This window comes from Coptis chinensis, chromosome 2 (genome assembly GCF_015680905.1).
Source record: "Coptis chinensis isolate HL-2020 chromosome 2, ASM1568090v1, whole genome shotgun sequence".
Classification (NCBI taxonomy): Eukaryota; Viridiplantae; Streptophyta; class Magnoliopsida; order Ranunculales; family Ranunculaceae; genus Coptis; species Coptis chinensis.
Window position 1 is genome coordinate 40,215,612 of NC_141457.1, and position 15,091 is coordinate 40,230,702.

Here is a 15,091-nt window from a genome sequence, read left to right on the forward strand (position 1 = left end):
AAATATCTCAGTTACCTCATAACCATTTTCATTCTTTCACGTGCCAATATATTATTGCACTACACCGCACTCCCGTGGGCAAATATTCGCCAATACTATATTAGCATCTCACATATAAAATAATGGAGTGTATATACATTTTTCCATGATATTGCAGTAATATAACTATCTCAACATATTATATTATGTCACAATGCTTCAACGTATCGCATACCTTTTTATTATAACGTATTAGGAATATAATATCTCCTAACATCTCAATATCGTCACGTGTCAAAAATACATAACATCAAGGTCAAATCTTTCTTAGATATTGACAACCACATATATACTAGCTTCCACAGCATTTTATTATTATATGTGTCCATATAATATACACATAAAACGTATCACAAATAAACAGTCCACAGTCCACAATCAAAGCCCAATATATATATATGCTTTACACACTACTCACGTCAAATCTAAATTAGATAATGACAAACCAAGTTATATAATATCGACAACATTTTATTTCTATATTTATCCATATAGTCCAATATGTGAAAAACTAGAAAAGTCAACATTCACAGTCAACGGTCAAAGTCAAACGGTCAAATGTCAAAGTCAACGGTCGACGGTCAAAGCCAAAGTCAACACATCATGGTCAAAGTCAAAGTCAACACATCATGGTCAAAGTCAACACATCATGGTCAAAATCAAAGTCAACCCATCATGGTCAAAGTCAACACATCATGGTCAAAGCCAAAGTCAACACATCATGGTCAAAGTCAAAGTCAACACATCATGGTCAAAGTCAACACATCATGGTCAAAATCAAAGTCAACCCATCATGGTCAAAGTCAACACATCATGATCAAAATCAAAGTCAACCCATCATGGTCAAAGCCAACACATCATGGTCAACGCCAAAATCAACACGTCATGGTCGAAGTCAAACTGTCATTGTCAAAGTCAAACCGTCGTTTCCGTGTTCGACAGGTTCAGGGTCATAACCATGGTTCATGGCTAAGGTCAAAGGTGCATGGCTCATGGGCTCATGACCAAAGGTAATGGTTCGGACCAACAGACGGAGCCCAAACCTTAGCACCCTAAGTCTAAACAAAGGAAAGACCCATGTAGATCTATTTTAAGTCCAATGGATCGTCCATGCAATATTAGAAACGGACCCCAAAAAGCAGTTAAGTTAAACTGGTCCACAAATACAAATGAAACGGACCCATAGGCTAATATTAGAACTGGTCCCAAACTTAATAAAAATCGGGCCCAAACAAAACTTAATAAACTGGCCCAACTAACAAAACCAAAATAGCCCAAAACCAAAACCGCCCAAGTTTAACTACTAAGATGAACGATTCTTCATCTTCTAGCTTATCTCCTCCACCAAAAATCCGGCCACCACCAAAACCGATCGTCCTCCCCTTTCAACACATCGGTTTAACTCAAAATGAAAAACCCAATCACATTAAAGAAAACGAAAACCCCAAATCCTACAATCCAACCCTCGCCCAAAACTAGATCTACACAATTTTTACTGCCGCCATTAATGAGTTTTGGGAGCTTCCAACAGCCCCCATTCGAACATCAATACCCACACTACACTAACCACTTCAACCCCTTGCCACTCAACCAACCAAAATCGACCAAAAACAGCCCCACCACCGATTTGGCCACCGCCATTACCGCCTCCAACCAAGCTTTGGCGGCCCGACATCATCGCACTACACAACCCAACAACACCCCCCAAAACTCAACAACCAACATCCAAACCAAAACAAACAATCAAACACATAAAAAGCGATTTCTTGGAGGGCGCTCCTCAAGGCCCCATTTGATGGACCTTCAAAGCTTCAACTCCCCAACCCGCGTACAACAACAAGAATAATCTAACTAACAAGGCAATGATAATCAATCAATATTTCTTGTTTGGGCTTTTTTTAAACGCCATGAAACAGACCAAAGAAGAGTTAAAACGGTTTAAGCTCGAGTTCAACGGTTTAACACTCCGGCCGATTTACCAAATGCAACAAAACTCCAAATAAAACAGAAATTGAATAATAATAACGGATGAAACCTTAGACGATAAAATGTCCAGTATACGAAAAAAACATAAATTCGGTGAAATAGCAAAATAGCTACTCACTGTATGAACGAATTCGACGAATCCTCCTAGCCCGATTAAATTCGTCAAGCTCCAACGCCTCCAAAGAAACCCGACTTCTCTCTCGCCTCCATTTTTAATTATTCTATTCTCCAGGAACCCTATTTTCTAGAAAAAAGTGTTTATATACTTGGGTCCGAAACCCAAGCCCAACACCGACTCGGGCCCAAAACCAGGCCCACGTATCCCGAGTCCAATCCGACAAATTTTGAAAATAAATAATTTAATTAATTAATAAATATAAAAATACGTATTTAAAAATACGGGCGTTACAGCTATACACATCTCAAAAGAATCTCGTCCCGAGATTCGGAAGTAAAGCTATATACGAACAAAAACGTTGGTTATTAACTTAGAACCTATACAAGAATACACGTTGATTAAACTTAAACAAGATAACATTGATATTAATTATTTTAAATAATACCCGAATATATATCCTCATGCCATTACAAAATCTATTACAGTTTAACTGTCTATATTAAAACAAATTATTACTGTCACTTAAACGCAAGATAAATATATCATTACTCATAAGCATGCAGTTGCTTGACACGTAGCAAACTCTACGAAAAAATTAATATTCTACTTAACTAATCAATAATATAGGGTAAGTTCATCCTTGCATAAAACATTATGAAGTTTTCATTATCATGCATAAAAGAAAATTAGTGTCCTGATATACTTAAAATAAAAATCACTCATGTCATTGATACTACAATAAAACTTTATATTTGCTTTAGTCATGCTCTCAGAAAAATTAAATTTTAAAACAACCCTTGAATCCTAATTCATGCTTGCAACTAGATCAAATATAACACGTATCCAAAAATAATTTTTCATATTCATCTATCGAAATCATATAGACTGAAACAAAACAATTCAGAATAAATACTCGAATATGCAAAAATCAAGTGAAACTAATTTAACGATATTAATCAATCATGTCATAATTTATAGGCACGACACACTTATAAGACAAAATAAAAATCCGTTTGTTGTGGAAATACGATCATCATTATATTAAGACATCCTCTACATAAATTAAAAATAACAATTATCACCATTATTTTAATTAATCATTAGTAACGTGACCTTAAGAAAACAACCTACACATGCATGTTTTCTTGGTACAACAATATTAATAATCACATACGCACAGTAATAGTTCATCTATATACAATATATAAACGTGTATACGCAGGTATACACATCTCAAAAAGAATACACGTGTATACGCAAGTATACACATCTCAAAAAGAATACACGTGTATACGCAAGTATACACATCTCAAAAAGTATACACGTATATACGCAAATATATACATCTCAAAAAGAATACACATACATTTTATTATTATATTCAATCTATTTCTAACTAATCACCTCTAATAGATTAATCTCTTATACTTTAAAAATACTATCCATCCATTACAATGTACGAGTGAGACGAGATAGTTCCTCCAACACCGAGGCAATTAGTTCCTTACTCAGTATGTCACAAAGCCATCAGATAATACAACTCATTTAATATAGATCAAAATATCTCCTTGCTTCTTGAACAATCACATAACACCCAAATACAAAGTTCACAGACATGTTATTGCACTTAATCCATAATCTATGTGAAAATGATCACCAACAACAAAACAACATTATAGCAGCACACATCATGTTGATCAAATCCGTTAATAATTAACATATTACACATATAACCACTCCTCATATGCTAAGGAAAATAAAAAAATCATTTCATATGCACTCCCCAAGAGTAACTAATATAAATATACACATTGCACATACAATCCAATCAAGAAAAATATTGACTCTCTTTATTTCTATATCTCTTTCATTTTCTTTGTAAAAACAAAACAACTAGCGGAAATAGTTTTGAAAATAAAACTTCTTAAACACTACCCATAAACCACGATCAGAGAATCACTTAGACTCACCTAAGTCTAAGCTAACCAAATGCTCTGATACCAAATCATCGCAAATTTCGACGAGTGGGAAAAACATTATTTGTCCCCGACTCTTCGATCTCCGAGGTGTGACGCACTCTCCACTTCCAAAAACCCATAAACAGTTTAAAATATGCGGATAATTAAAAACCAATAAAAATTTCAATTATACATAAGTCCTCTTCATTACAAAAATTTCCAATTAAGATTAGGTTACAAATCTCTTTTCAATAACTCTTTAATTAAAATATACAAATGAGAATACAAAAACATTGTCTAGACTGAAAATCTATATCACCTTAAGGAAAAACAAAACTTATCCTGAGATGCAATGCTAACGCAAACCACAAGCAGCAACCAATCTTCTTCATCACTAAACCTGTCAAAACTTATCAACTATGTTCATTGAATGAACACACCCGATAAACAAACATGCAAATCGGTCATTGACATTATAAAATGCTTGGTGTGAGTAGCTCTAAAAACAACATATACTTATACAAATATATACATAATCCATACGGTAGTTAGTTCCTCCACCGAGGCACCGTAACTTTCAACAACTAATACAAGATCCTTAAGTACAATAATCTAGGCAGGTAGTTCCTCCACTGAGGCGCCTTAACTTCCCACTAACCACACAACAACCTATACGCATAATAAATAAGGCAGGTAGTTCCTCCATCGAGGCGCCTTAGGTTCTAACTAAACAAAAACCAACCAAACATATTATATCATCTATCTAGAGATATATCATTTACCAATATATTACCATAATTATATTAATTAAAGCTTTCTTTGTGTGTCCCTAAAATCACGTCGTATCTATGTCTTACCTAGTTTCCCCGGCTACCACAATCGCCCAACGCCGAACATGTACATCCACATGCCTCCCTTTACATAATGACTCACTCCGTGCGTAACCACCACGGCGGGATGCCGCGACACCGTAAATCCTCACACGGAAGCCAAATCTATGTAAGACCGCCACTATTCGGCATAAAATATTATGCGAAGATCGTTCTATTTTCTTGACGGAATATATCAAGCCACTATTCGCCACGATTGCCCAACACATGAGTCAATCACATCTTATATATACACCCAACACATGGGTCAATCATATCACATAAGCCCACACAAGGCAAATCTCATGAGTTGTGGTAGTCGGGTTCTAGGATTTTCGTTCGTAATTTATTCGGTGTCATACGTTTATGACTCATAAGCATTTCTACTATACCACGTCGCGGTCAATTACCTTATTGCACTAAGCCACAATACATAGAAATATCTCGGTTACCTCATAACCATTTTCATTCTTTCACGTGCAATATATTATTGCACTACAATCAGACTGAATAAATATTCGCCAATACTATATTAGCATCTCACATATAAAATAATGGAGTGTATATACATTTTTCCATGATATTGCAGTAATATAACTATCTCAACATATTATATTATGTCACAATGCTTCAACGTGTCGCGACCTTTTTATTATAACGTTATTAGGAATATAATATCTCCTAACATCTCAATATCGTCCACGTCAAAAATATATAACATCAAGGTCAAATCTTTCTTAGATATTGACAACCACATATATACTAGCTTCCACAGCATTTTATTATTATATGTGTCCATATAATATACACATAAAACGTATCACAAATAAACAGTCCACAGTCCACAATCAAAGCCCAATATATATATATGCTTTACACACTACTCACGTCAAATCTAAATTAGATAATGACAAACCAAGTTATATAATATCGACAACATTTTATTTCTATATTTATCCATATAGTCCAATATGTGAAAAACTAGAAAAGTCAACATTCACAGTCAACGGTCAAAGTCAAACGGTCAAATGTCAAAGTCAACGGTCGACGGTCAAAGCCAAAGTCAATACATCATGGTCAAAGTCAAAGTCAACACATCATGGTCAAAGTCAACACATCATGGTCAAAATCAAAGTCAACACATCATGGTCAAAGCCAAAGTCAACACATCATGGTCAAAGCCAAAGTCAACACATCATGGTCAAAGTCAAAGTCAACACATCATGGTCAAAGTCAACACATCATGGTCAAAATCAAAGTCAACCCATCATGGTCAAAGTCAACACATCATGATCAAAATCAAAGTCAACCCATCATGGTCAAAGCCAACACATCATGGTCAACGTCAAAATCAACACGTCATGGTCGAAGTCAAACTGTCATTGTCAAAGTCAAACCGTCGTTTCCGTGTTCGACAGGTTCAGGGTCATAACCATGGTTCATGGCTAAGGTCAAAGGTGCATGGCTCATGGGCTCATGACCAAAGGTAATGGTTCGGACCCAACAGGCGGAGCCCAAACCTTAGCACCCGGAAGTCTAAACAGTGAAAGACCCATGTAGATCTATTTTTAAGTCCAATGGACTGGTCCATGCAATATTAGAAACGGGCCCAAAAACAGTTAAGTTAAACTGGTCCACAAATACAAATGAAACGGACCCATAGGCTAATATTAGAACTGGTCCCAAACTTAATAAAAATCGGGCCCAAACAAAACTTAATAAACTGGCCCAACTAACAAAACCAAAATAGCCCAAAAACCAAAAACCGGCCCAAGCCCAACTAAGATGAGCGATTCTTCGTTCATCTTCTCTAGCTTATCTCCTCCACCAAAAATCCGGCCACCACCAAAACTGATCGTCCTCCCCTTTCAACACATCGGTTTAACTCAAAATGAAAAACCCAATCACATTAAAGAAAACGAAAACCCCAAATCCTACAATCCAACCCTCGCCCAAAACTAGATCTACACAATTTTTACTGCCGCCATTAATGAGTTTTGGGAGCTTCCAACAACCCCATTCGAACATCAATACCCACACTACACTAACCACTTCAACCCCTTGCCACTCAACCAACCAAAATCGACCAAAAAGCCCCCACCACCGATTTGGCCACCGCCATTACCGCCTCCAACCAAGCTTTGGCGCCCGACATCACGCACTACACAACCCAACAACACCCCGCCCAAACCTCAACAACCAACATCCAAACCAAAACAAACAATCAAACACATAAAAAACGATTTACTGGAGGACGTCTGGGCGTCCGCCATTGATGGACCTTCAAGCTTCGAACTCCCCCCAACCCGCATACAACAACAGCAATAATCTAACTAACAAGACAGATAATCAATACGATTTCTCTGTTTGGGCTTTTAGCCGCCATGAACAACCCAAGAGAGTTCCGGTTTTAAGCTCAGAGTTCAACGGTTTAACACTCCAGCCGATTTACCAAATGCAACAAAACTCCAAATAAAACAGGAAATTGAATAATAATAACGGACAGAAACCTTAGACAGATAAAATGTCCGTATACACGGAAAACCATAAATTCGGTGAAATAGCAAAATAGCTACTCACCTGTATGAACAGCTCGACGAATCCTCCTAGCCCGATTCGTCAAGCAACAACTCGACAAAACCGGCTTCTCTCTCTGCCTCCATTTTTAATTATTCTATTCTCCAGGAACCCTATTTTCTAGAAAAAAGTGTTTATATACTTGGGTCCGAAACCCAAGCCCAACACCGACTCGGGCCCAAAACCAGGCCCACGTATCCCGAGTCCAATCCGACGAATTTTGAAAATAAATAATTTAATTAATTAATAAATATAAAAATACGTATTTAAAAATACGGGCGTTACACATATCCTGCCAATATCGGCAATATTCCCAACAATCATTCCAAAACAACTTATAAAATTGAGGTTCATATAAAAATTATGCCAGAATAAATAAGACCACCCCCAAACAATCCGGGAAGGTGAGATTAACAATAAAAACAACGCACAATTTGAAAAGAACCACATTATATTAAAATTGAAATTCAAACAACATTTAACTACTCAAGTCAAATTTAACTACAGAATTCAAAAATTAACATACGAACTAAATAAAAACAACGACAAAACAACATCAACTCATAATATCCCTAAACAACGCGCTGCTAGTAGTGGATGGCACATGAGAAGGAGATGACTCCTGGGCTCCCAATGGGCCAGAGCCATCTATCTTGTAGCGACGACGCTCGTGCCTCACATACGCCTCCTCAGAAGAAGAACCCCCATGGGGTGGGTAGTGTTCAAGCATATCTACTTGGAATTTTTGCTGAACTTCCATCTCGGCCTTCATCTCATCCCAACGCTCATCCTCGCGTTGGGTGTGAGTCTCATAGTTATGATGGATAGCAGCTTGTCGAGTCCAGAGATCTCCACAAATAGTGTTGAGAGAACGCATGCCACGATGAAGCACTGACATGCGTTTTGCATCAGACCTACACCTCTCCAAGGCATCGACATCAAAACATGCCGTATCCTCCTCATCCTCCGAATCATCCTTTTCAACACCCTCTCTTCAGGCAACCTCCACGTCTTCTGGATACACTCCGTATAAATAGTAAGATTTTGGTGCCTCTTCAGGCAAATCCGATCAGACTTCGGAGTCGCTTTCAACCTCATCATGATCTTTGTTATCAGAACAGGGAGAGGTGCAATACTCTTCCCAACTCCTCTAATCATCGTAAGCAGAAACTCGAGGATATAGAAGTCATACTCCCTCGTCTGGAGTATCCATAAAATGTGAAGACAATTTAGGCTGATGTCACTGACTTTCTCCTTGCCAATGATATTCCTTCCAATCCATTGAGCTACAACCAGCTGGTTGGTTCACAGGGACGACTGGTGGACACAATGCGAGCTCGCATTGTATTTACCTTCCAAAACTGTCTCGTTCATCAAGGTCTCGATCCTAGTAAATTGGGATTCTTGTGTTGTGGCTACTAGAGTGCGTCCCTCCTCCATGCCGAAGATACATGCCAACAAATTCCTATCCACTTCTCGCTTGACTTTATTCACCTTCACAGAAATCTTATTCCCAACCAACTCTCTTGTTCTATAAAATTGTTGGACCAAATCCTCGTGATAAAAATCATCAGTCACATACCACAAGTTATTTCAATCCCTCCTAATCATCTCATCACTAAAAAACAGCGCAAAGTGGTCATCATGAAAAGCTTGTTCCGGCAAAATTTGTCGTCTTTGAGCCATTGGAAGTTTTGAACTGATTTGAGGGTTTGTATATGGTGTAGGAAACAATGTGAACAACCTCACTAAAAAAAAACGATGGTGGTGGCGCGGCAGTTCCAATTTTTTTGAATTTTTCGATTTTTTTTTAATGTTTTGGTGGTGGAAATTGGTGGAGTTGGTGGTGGGAATGGTTTGTAGCAGATTTGGGGTGGGCTTGTATTGTGGGCGTGGGTGTAGTTAGGTTTTCTTTTTTTTTTTTTTTTTTTATTTTTGGTTGCTAGGTTTGAAGCTTGTTAATGGCGGTGGGAAATGGAAAACGTGAACTGTTGGTTTGAAGGAAAGGGACGCACGTGCTGGGCACGTGCATGCGAGTTATTGGTCCCCCAAGCCCAATTCAATTTTTCAAAATTTGTCGATTTTCCCGCGCAACTTCAAACTAAAATTGCCGCTTCGTTACCGGTCCGATTTTTGTGAATGAGATATGGAAATGATCAGGAGAGAATTTCCAATCCAATGATCCATAAAACACTCTATTCTGACCGTAGGTGACATATAAGAAGATAGAAAATACCTCAAAATGCGTGCATAATGTAAGTTATGCGAACGAATGAAATCTAAATTCATAGATAATGTCAACCCGAATCAAAATACGATTAAACGGCCTAAGCAATACAAATGGAAAGTTGAACAATCAAGGACGAAAAATGAACACCCTACCCCCAAACAAATTTTTGGCAACGAAGTTTAGAAAATTTGTTTGAAACGTGGGTATTTTAAAGTAAGATTCCCAAGACTTCCTAGATTACTATTTTTATGGTTTTGATATTTTTTTAGTTTTTATGAATAAGATTTAATATAAGAAAAATGAAAAACAATAAAGACATAATTCACACCATAGAGGAACATGACTCAAAAATCGAGAAAACATGCAAGAGTGGAAAACATGACTTATGTTCAACGTGGACTTAGGATCTGGTACTTACAGCCATACACTCCATAAGGAGGGCCCGGTTACCTTAATGATGTACTTACCAATATATGGAAATGAAAGGAAGTACACCAACCAACAAAGGTCAGTCCTCATAGACAGGGTCCTGTAACAGGACTTCCTCTACATCAGGGGACCATAGCTCGGGAAAATGTTTCAACCGTTGGCCATTGACTTGAAAGGTACTGTTGTCCTTGGGATTTAGCAAGGTGATTACCCCGTAAAGGGTGACTTCAGTAACTAGAAAAGGACCGGACCAACGGGTTTTTAATTTCCCTGGAAAAATGTGTAGACGGGAGTTGTAAAGCAAGACCTTTTGACCTACCACAAACTCTTTGCGCAAGATTTGTTTATCATGAACACGCTTCATGTTAGCTTTATAATTCTTCGCGAGATCATAAGAATCGCTACGGATCTCTTCAAGCTTATTCCATTGCAAATTGCGCTTGACACCTACCTCATCAAAATTGAAGTTTAGGCTTTTGATAGCCTACATAGCACGGTGCTCCAATTCAACGGGCAAATGACAAGGTTTCCTAAATACAAGTCTAAAGGGAGACATACCTATAGGAGTTTTGAAAGCAGTCCTATACGCCCATAAGGCATTAGATAGACGCTTCGACTAGTCTTTTCTATCAAGATTTACAGCTGTTTCTAAGATCTTTTTGATTTCCCTATTAGAAACTTCTACTTGTCCGCTAGTTTGTGGATGATACGGAGTTTCTACCTTATGTGTAACTCCATACTTTTTCACTAGAGATGCAACAACTCTGTTACAAAAATGTGTTCTCCCATCATTAATGATGGCTTTAGGAATGCCTAATAGACAGAAGATGTTTTCCTTAACAAAAAACACAACTGTCTTATGGTCATTGCAACGACAAGCCATGGCCTTTATCTATTTAAACACGTAGTCCACGACAACTAGAATATAAATGAAACCGTGGGACATAGGAAAGGGACCCATGAAATCGATGCCCCATATGACAAAAACTTCTACCACCATGATTGGATTTAATGGCATCATATTACGCTTCGTGATTCGCCCAAGTTGTTGGCAACGAACACATGTCTTGCAATGCACTTGGGCATCTTTAAAAAGAGTAGGCCAATAAAACCCAAAATGCAGAATTTTAGTAGCTATTTTCATACCACTGAAATGGCCACTACACTCCTTGTCATGGCAGAATGAGAGAACCTCATTATATTCCCACTGGGGCATACATCGACGAATAATCTGATCCGCACAATACTTAAAAAGGTAGGGCTCATCCCAGTAGTATAGCTTAACTCTGGCCAAGAACTTCTTATGTTCATTTCTTGACCAATCAGCAGGAATAATGTCAGACACTAAATAATTCACAATGTCAGCATACTATGGTGCAGAAAAAATAACATACAGATGCTCATCAGGAAAAGAATCCAGTATGGACTCAAAATCACTATCATCGTCATTTGTAAGTCTAGATAAGTGGGTGGCAACTACGTTTTCGACCCCTCTTTTGTCCTTTATTTCTAATATGAACTCTTGCAGGAGAAAAATCCATCGGATCAATCTCTGCTTAGCATCCTTCTTTGCGAGGAGGTACCTAAGGGCTGCATTGTCCGTGTAAACTAGAGTCTTAGAACCAGCCAAATAAGGACGAAACTTATCTAAAGCATAAACGACAGCTAAGAATTCTTTTTCAATAGTTGTATAATTCCTTTAAGCATCGTTTAAAGTTTTACTAGCATAATAAATAACAGTGGATTTATTATCTAGTTTCTGACCTAAGACTGCACCAACAGCATAATCACTAGCATCACACATGAGTTCGAAAGGTTTAGACCAATTGGGAGGCTACATAATGGGTGCAGAGTAAGGCGGCTTTTAAAGTTTCAAAAGCCTGTTTACAGTTAAAATTGAAATAAAAAATGGCATCCTTTAAAAGCAGATTAGTTAAAGGCCTAGCTATTTTTGAAAAATCTTTGATAAAGAGCCTATAAAAACCTACATAGCCTAGAAAGGCTCTAATATGACGGACAGTCCGTGGTATTGGTAGAGTCGCTATATTATCTAGTTTGGCCTTATCTACTTCGATGCCACCACTGGATACAATGTGCCCTAGCACGATTCCCTTAGACATGCAATGACATTTTTCCCAATTCAAAACCAGACTCTTCTCTTCACACCGTGTCAAAACCTTAGACATGTTAGATAGGCAGTCAGTGAAAGAGTCTCCATAGATAGAAAAATCATCCATGAACAATTCCATGAAATGCTCTACCATGTCACTAAATATATGAAGCATATACATCAGTAAGGTACTAGGAGCATTACAAAGGCCAAAAGGCATTCCTTTATAGGCATATGTTCCAAAAGGACATGTGAAGATAGTCTTTTCTTGGTCATCAATATCAATAATAATTTGAAAATAGCCAGAGTAGCCATCCAAAAAACAGTAAAAAGCATGACCAACTAGACGTTCTAGCGTCTGATCTATAAAGGGTAAAGGAAAATGATACTTTCGTGTCATGGCATTTAAACGTCTGTAATCGATACAGATTTTCCATTTCATAGGACCATGCGTTGCAACATATTCACCCTTGGCATTACGTACCATGGTAATCCCTGATTTCTTAGGAACTACATGAATGGCACTTACCCATTCACTATCAGAGATTGGGTATATGATACCCGCATCGAGTAACCGTAAGACTTCTTCCCTGACCACTTCTTTCATGGCAGGGTTCAAGCGACGCTGAGGTTCATGAGAAGTCTTTGCGTTATCCTCCAAATGGATACGATGAGTGCACACATTAGGGTCAATTCTTTTAATGTCGGCTAGGGACCAACCAATCGCAGAATGATGTTCCCTAATCACCCGGATCAAACGTGTCTCTTCCTCCTTAGATAACAGAGAAGATTTAATTACCGGATGACTACCATCCGGATCAAGTTGAATATATTTTAACTTAGAAGGAAGAGGTTTGAGCACCGGGGTGGAAGGAATGTCGATAAATGCTTCTAGAAGGTCCTCATCTTGAGTAATGAATACTTGCTTAGGCAACAAGTTTTCAAACTCAGTAGATGGAGCAACAGAAGGGTCTACAATAGGTGTAGACTCAAAGATGGTGTTGACTTCCTCTAAGTAGGAGTCATCGACAAAATCTGAACTTCCAAAAGAAAGGAATTTATGCATATGGTTTTCTAGAAACGTGTTATTAAAGTAATCTTGAGCTAAGCTCTCGATCATGCTAACCTCCCCATCTATAGACGAATCTAGTAACTATTTCATCATTTTAAAAACATTTATCTCAACAGAAAGATGGCTAAAAGATAAAGACATAGAACCATCATGGCAGTTTATGAGCCCGTTGGTAGTAGCCAAGAATGGATGCCCTAAAATGATCGGAACAGAGTCGTTAGTGACTTCTGTATCGAGGATAACAAAATCAGTAGGATAGTAGAAATCCTGAACCTTAACAATTAAGCACATTTTCAACCACCCCCTTATGATACTTAATAGACTGATCCGCTAATTGCAATGTCATTTTAGTAGGTTGCATCTCTTGTAGACCTATTTGTTTGTATAGATAATACGGGAGTAAGGTAATACTCGCCCCCAGGTCTAATAAAGCAGTGGTCGTGTGGGAATCTCCTAAGGTGCATTGTATAGTAGGAGGACCAGGGTCCTTGTACTTAATGATTCCATTATGTTCTGATAACATTGGAAACTGTTTAGTTAGGAAGGCGTCTTTAGGAATATTTGTCTTACGCCTAGTCGTGCATAACTTTTTAAGAAACTTAGCGTGGTGAGGTAATTTTTTAATTGCTTCGAGAAAGGGTAGGTTTATCGTTAGATTTTTGAAAACTTCCCTAATCTCGTCATAGTTTGTATCCTTGTTCAATATAGCTAATCTCTGGGGAAATGGTGGTTTCTCTCTACATTTAGTGTATGGATCAACTAGATGTCTAACCTTGGCTTTCTGTTTCATAGGTTATGGTTTAATTGGTACCTCTACAGGGGTAGGCTCTTCAATTTCTATTTCGGTCTCTAGTTCAATCTCCGGTGTACGGACTACTTGTGGGGTAACTATAGGCATAGTTACGTTGTTATCAATCACTCTCTCAGAACGGAGAGTGGTGATGGCATTTAGCTCACCAACGTTTGCATTTTCTGTACTTGTATTACCGTTCAACTCAAAGGCTGTGTTGTTGTTTTAGGATTTGGTATTGCTTGACCTGGAAACACACCTTTTGGTTGTACTTTCTCTTGTGCTAACTGCTGTAAGGAAAGTTGGATGGCTTGTAAAATATGTTGTTGAGATTGCATAAAGGTATCGAAACGATCCGGTTGTAGAGGAATAGTTGTTACAGGTTGTGTGACAGGAACTATGTCACGTTGATTATTAATTGGTGGATTGTGATAGTTATTATTATCAACCGGAACGATACCTCTATTTGCATTATAATTATTATTATTATAATGATTATAATTACCCTGACCTTGTCCTTGACCTTGTCCTTGTCGTGGTGGAGCTTGGTTATAATTGTTTGCTTGCCTAACATTTTGATTATTAAACCCTGGAGGTGTTACTTGTTGATTATTTCACCAACTAAAGTTGGGATGTTGTTTTCAAGGGGCGTTAGAAATAGGATAACTATTAATTGAGCAAACATTATCTTGTTGTGATTGTTGTTGTTCATAGGCTAGAGGATAATAGGAGTCGGAATGCTCATGACTCAAATAGAAATTACATGGATTGGAGTTGACATTCATGACGGGGATAGGCTTTTGTTGAACAGAAATAGCCTCTACCTTTTTAGTGAGAGGTTCGATTAAATTTTTAAGTTCAGGATTGGGTTTCATCTCAAACATACCGGCGGCCTTAACTGTTGTAGAAGAAC